Below are 6,000 nucleotides of genomic sequence, written 5' to 3'. Positions count from 1 at the left end.
GCAAAAATCTCAGCTTCAGAGGCAATTTCTTGTTATCAAATTACAGTAAAATCCATTTAGCTAGCAATTCCATTTGTTGGGACACATGCCATCTCCAGATAGTGTTTCACTTGTATAATCAAAGCAAAATTAAACTCAGTTCCACGCAAAATTATATTAAAAAAACCTTTAGCATCCTACTAGGAGTAAAACTGAGGGTTTGGTATTCCTGGTGAGTAGCTGTTGGAAGATGTTACATGGTAAATCATGGCAAATCTCCTCCTCTTCTAGAAACATTTGTGGTTGCCTTAAAATGAATGCAATAATCTAAAAGCGGCTAGTAAATTTATAAAAATGAAACTTGTATTTGAGAGCAGTCCGCACTGTAATCAGCCTATCATATGACAAGAGACATAAAGGGCAATACGGAATATTGTAAGTACGTAATAAAACTTCTGAACTTTGAGCAGAAAAACGTTTGCCTTCGAGTTTTCCAACTCCTGCAAACGTAGAAACGTTCAGCGGTTATTGCATGAGCAAGTTTGGGGTTTTTTTTCTCCACAAACGCGTTTAACCGAGCCCGTTTCTGCTCAGGGGCGGCCTCGCGCTCGCCACCCCCCGGCTCTGCGGGTCCCTCAGCGGCGGAGCCACCTTTTGTTCGGTGGGGGCTGCTCCCCGGGAGCACCCTGCGGCTCGCCCCCACGCCCGACACGCGGGTGGGGAGAAGGGGCGGCCCCGCTCCGCTGCCCCCGCCGGCCCGGCGCGGGAGGTGCCGTCCCAGCCCCTCCAGGCCGCGGAGGCCATTTTTAAATGCCTCTGCCGGGCAGCGGCGGGGGGAGCAGGTGCCGCAGGCCGGGAGCTCGCCGAGGCGCTGACCCCGCGGTCGCCGCTCCCTCAGGCGGAGCGCAGCGCAGCGCCCCGCCGCCTCCCGCGCCCCACGGCGGACGGGGCGCCTCAGCCCGCCCCGCGGAAGGAGCAACGGCGGCCACACGCCCCCGCGGCGGGGAGTCCCTGGCATTTAAAGGGCAGCACCGGGCGGAGGGATCCCTCCACCGCGTGAGCCGGCCGGAACTTCTTCCCGCACACACGGCCGGGCGGCCGAGCCGCGGGGCGGCCCGGGCCTTGTTTTCGTCTTCGCGAAATCCCTCCGCCGCAGCGCCGCGCTGAGCGGTCATGGGAGCTGCGGCCCGCGCTGTCCCTCCTCCGCGGGCGAGGCGCGGCGGGCGGCGGGCTGGCGGGCTGCCTCTGCGCCCGCCGGTGTGAGCGGCGCCGGCGGGAGGAGGCGGGGAGCGGCGCAGGCTTGGGGGGGGGGGGGGGGCGGGCGGCGTTTCCTTCGAGCGGTGTATCCTTCCGCGGCGGCGCGCGTAAGGCAGCGCCCGGCCGCGGTGTCCCTCCGCCGCCAGGAGCGCAGGGGCGGGCAGCGTCTCCCCGGACGGGGCGAGGAGGTCGCGGGTCTTCGCCGGGGAGGAAGAAGAAACTTCGGAGCGCGGCGGCCGGTGCGGCGGCCCGCGTGGCTCGGCAGCCCGGCGGAAAGAGGGCTCCCCGCAGAGAAGAAGGGAGAGGAGGAGGAGGAGGCGGCGGCAACGGCGGCCGGTCCTCGCCGCCGCCCCGCGGGGTCTCTGCGAGGGAGCCCGGGGGACTCTTTCTCGCGGGGCTCGGCGGAGGGATCTCTAGGCGGCTTCCCCCGTCGCCTCCCCCCTGTACCGTTCGTCCCTCGGCGCCGCCATCTTGGATTTTAATCCGCCATTTTTTTTCCTCCCCCCACTCGGAATTATTTTTTATCACTATCGCTGCTTTTTTTTTTTCCCTCCCTCCTTAATTTTCCTCCCCCCTCCCCCGCCCTTCCCTCTCTCAGTCTTCTCTTCTTCCCCCCCCCACCCCTTCCTCCCCTTTTTTTCCGCTCGCTCCCTTCCCTTTGATGATTCATTTTCCCCCGGTGGCGGCTGGGGCAGCGCCGGCGGCGGCGAGGGACCCAGCGCGGAGAGCAGCCGGGAGGTGAGAGGGGGGGTGTGTGTGTGTCTTTGGGGGGGGGGGGGGGTGTCGCGACTCGCGTGGGCCCTGTGAGTAGGGTGCCCCCGCGCGTGGGAGGCGCCAGGGGCAGCCTGTCAGCGGGCGGTGAGGCGGGGGCGCCCGGGGCTGTGCCCCGCAGCTGGGGGGGGGGGGGGCGTGGGGAAGGGTCCCGGTGCCTCCCGCCGCGGGCCGGCCGAGGGGAGGCGGGGGGGGGCAGCGTGCGGGGCCGCCGGCGTCCGCCGCCGCCTCGGGCAGGGCGAGGGCGGCTTTGGGCGGCGCTGACAGACGGCCCCCGCGCTCCAGGGTGGTTGCGGGGAGGGGGGGGACCCGCCGCCGCTCGGAGAGAGGGGCGTCCGCCGGCGGGGCCGCCTCCCCGCCGCACCTGAGGGCCGGGGGAGGCGGGGGGCCGCGGCGGGGCCGGGCCTGGTGGCGGCGCCGGCGGGCGGTGAGCCCTAGGGGGCAGCACGGGGCCGCCGAGGCGCCGCCCGGCCCCGCTCCCCGGCCGGCCCCGCTCCCCCCCGCCGCCCGCTGCGCCCTTGGGGCGTTGCTGGGGTTTGCGCCGGTAGTTTCGGCGTAGGGGAGGCGTGTGGGCAACTCGGGAGGAAGCTGGAGGGGACTTGGCAGTTGGCGGCGCTCGGGCGGTCAGTGGTCCCCAGGGCACGGCTTCCCCTCTGTGAGCCCTGGTCGGGGTTTTAACCCGGGTTCGTACCGTTCTGAGTGACCATTCCGGGCGCTGAGCTCGCTGCAGTTAGATCGAACCGCCTGACATCTTGGGGGGGGGGTTCTGATTTATTATTTTTTTTTTCCCCATTGCGGACTATACGCTTTTAAGGAAGGGGTTAAGCACATCTTTGTCTAGCGTTTATATCTGAAACTTTAAAGTCAAATTATCTCCAACGCGTTACTCTGAAAAAGTAAAGATGGGGGGCGAGAGAGAGAGAGCACGTGGTGTTTTGTTGGCAGTATGAGAACCTTAAGTATATAACCTGCTGTAGTTTTCTGGTGAGTCGAATTCAGCACAGGGCGGCACATATGAGATGGCAATCTGATCAGAGTGTTCAAGAGTGTAACTATAAATATATAGTGTGAGGTTTTAATCAGTTAGGTTAAAATGTGTTACAGAACTAAGTTCACACAGTCACGTCCTGTGTCCGTAACCTGGTCACTATAGCTGTGCATGCATCCTCTTCTCTTTTCATTAAAAAGGAACTTTGTCGTGAATTCTTGAAGCCTTCTTCCTTGCAAGTAACACTGTGTGAGAAAATCAAGACTGACTTGATTGAAAAATGGGATTTTTTTGTTTTATCATGCTGTTTTGTTATTAGAGCCAGATAGACACATACAGGCATCTCCGCTTTATACCCGTTTGGGTTCACAAGCTGGAAAATAAGACTTATTTAAAGCAATTACTTAATGCATTTAACATTAAATGAATGAGTGGGATGATGTATCCTTGTACGCTCAGTAACAGGACTGAACAGGGCTCTTGAATACTTGCTTTGCTCTGTTAGCACTATCCTATTGCAGGACTACAATTCCCAGTATTCTTTTCACTTCAAACACCGTTGTGCTTTAATGCAACAGACAGTTGCCCAAATTAACATAGTAAGTGTAAGGTATAACTTAGGTGTAATGTTCTGCTGCTAACCAGTGAATGCAGAGCTGTGGTTTGAGAATGCAAAGCATTTGGGAGCAGTCCCAGCTTAAGTGCTCCTGACCCCGTCCCTAACCTTGTGTCCCGTCCGTCCCCCCCACCCCGTACCATCCTCTTGTACCGTGGCTCAAGCCAGCGAGGTTCAGACGTTTGTGGCTCTGCAGTTGTTTGGGTGGCACAGAGGGAGGATGGCATGGAAGTGGGCACAAGCAGGCGAGGGGGCTGCAGGGCTGCTTTTGGCGTTACGCTGGTTTGAAGTCTTCACTGAACTGTAGTGCTGTTTGTGCCGGCTGTGGTGGGGCTGCCCTGAGCTGCTGGGTTCAGCTGAACCTGTGTAAGTCCCATAGCTAAACTGTTCCAAGTGCTGATGCTTCTCCTTCCCCTTTCAGTGCTCCTGCTGCAGCTCCTCCAGTACATTCTCTCGTGCTCTAGCGCTCATTGGATCCTTTGCTAAACCTGCTCAGCACATTAAACCAGCAGAAAATTACCTGCTCCCCCCCCGCTCACCCCGTTGGGTTAATGAGGCTAAATTGCATTGTGTAGAGGTCCACTGAGCTCCGGAATTGGTGGAAATGTTTGTGTGGCAAGGGAGAGGGAGGAGGTTCTCCCTCTCCTGGAAGCAGTGAGCTTGTGGATTGTCTCTGAGAGTCTGCTGAATGCTGTGGTTGCTGCAGTGAGTTGGGGGGGATCGTGCAGGCTTTAGGGTGCTTTGCTCAGCTGGTTGTTGAGCTTCATCCTGAGAGGGCACGTACTGGAGGAAGGGGGGCAGGGGGTAGAGAAGGGGCAGGAGCTGCTGAAGCGCTTCTGTATGTGCGTTCCCTCTCTGCCACGCATTTGCGCTGGTACACTATTGCTTCTGTGCCTGCATTGTACTTGGATTAGTATCCGAATCGACACACGAAAATCACGTGTCTGCAAAAGAACTGGCACAAGAGAAAGTGGGAATGTACAGACTGAGCTATTGATGGGGGATTGAAGCCTGGGTTTGGGTCACTTTGGGATCCGTGTGTGCTCTCACAAACCTGCATCCTGGGCTGCACTTCTGCAACAGTTTGAACTGACCTGAGTCAGCCTCCCACGTGCTGCTCTTAGCCCATGTCCAATTCTGCACCGAGCTTATTCAGAGAACTAACCAGCTGGAAAGTAACACTCAAAAACCAATTTTGTTTGTTTGTTTGTTTTTGGCTGGTGGTTTGATTTACTGAACTGGTTCATCCCAGGGGCAAAGAAAGTCAAAAGTGGGTGTGAAATCAGGGGCTAAAATAAGCATCTGCAGGGGTGGGACTGAAGTAGCCCTTCTTGGGTAGCTTTTATCCTTTGAGGAACTGCAGCCTCAACTCCAGAATATTTGAAGTCCTGTGGGATCACCTGACCTTTCCTTAAGATACAACTTTGACTACAGATTGTGGAAAAGTAAACTCCAAATACCTTTTTTTTTTTTTTTTCTTGTCACCTTCTGTGGCTGCAAAGACCTCTGTTCCATGCCTGGTTTTGCTGTGTTTTAGTATCATCAGTAATAATTTGTAGTGTAACACAGAACATTAGGTTCCTGTTTAAAGTGACACTGTGCATTGGCTTCACTCCGTCTGTGAGCCAGAAGCATTCTGTTACCTCCCTTTCCTCTCTGGCTTAATGGTACTTGTCTGAGCTGTCAAAAACAGTAACCAAAACAAGGTTTTAGGCTGTTTTGAATAACTCCTTAAAGCTGTGCAAGTTTTCATTCATCTTTGATTTTGCTCAGTCTTTCATATTCTTAGAAGCTTGAATGCTTTTTAGGGAGTGGGTGGGGTTTTTTGTTACCCAGATGGGGTGGCTGTAGCAAAATCAGCTACAGCCTGGTGGTCCTGTAGAAAACAGGTTGCGTAGTTTTGCTCTGCTTCCCAAATTCAAAGGTCTATTGCTTTTTTTAGAGTTATCATTAATGAAACATAGATCTTTTCTCTTGATACCGTTGATTTGTCCGGAAAAGCTGAGGCTGTGGTCATTGGGTCTTTTGTTTTGGTTTTGTGTCCTATATTTGCTTTAGGCCACTGTCTGAGGAAGACTTTTTTGCAGCTATAGTTAGTTTAAAAAAAAAAAAAACCCAAAACACCAAAACTGGTTTAGATGTTTGAGTTCTTAAAAAAAAAAAAAAAAAAAAAAAAAAATTAAGAAACTGTATTTTAGAAGGAGGTCCTTTGCCTGCCTGTGTACTGGAGACCATGGGAAAGGGGAGGATGACCCTGCCTGTTAGGAAACCTGATCCTGGTGTCTTTGCCTGTGTCCTGGAGAGGGATGAACAAAATCCAGTGCCTCTGTTTAGAAGCTGTCCCTGTCCTTTAAGTAATAAAAATTTATATGCAAAACCTGTGTTATGG

At 55.2% G+C, this 6,000-nt stretch overlaps 1 protein-coding gene across 1 annotated transcript in view; it reads left to right on the top strand.

Moving 5' to 3' along the window:
• Positions 1 to 1,276: 1,276 nt before the first annotated feature.
• The window catches only part of KMT5B (lysine methyltransferase 5B), a 30,862-nt gene continuing 26,138 nt past the window's right edge, over positions 1,277 to 6,000 (top strand). The window contains exon 1 of the mRNA XM_074884252.1: positions 1,277 to 1,974. The gene's annotated coding sequence lies outside the window, so the exon portion shown is untranslated. The remainder of the gene's footprint in view (positions 1,975 to 6,000) is intronic.

The sequence above is a fragment of the Strix uralensis genome, chromosome 15 (genome assembly GCF_047716275.1).
Source record: "Strix uralensis isolate ZFMK-TIS-50842 chromosome 15, bStrUra1, whole genome shotgun sequence".
Lineage (NCBI taxonomy): Eukaryota > Metazoa > Chordata > Aves > Strigiformes > Strigidae > Strix > Strix uralensis.
The sequence above is the reverse complement of the archived record's forward strand: the minus strand, read 5'-3'. Positions and strand labels throughout refer to the sequence as shown.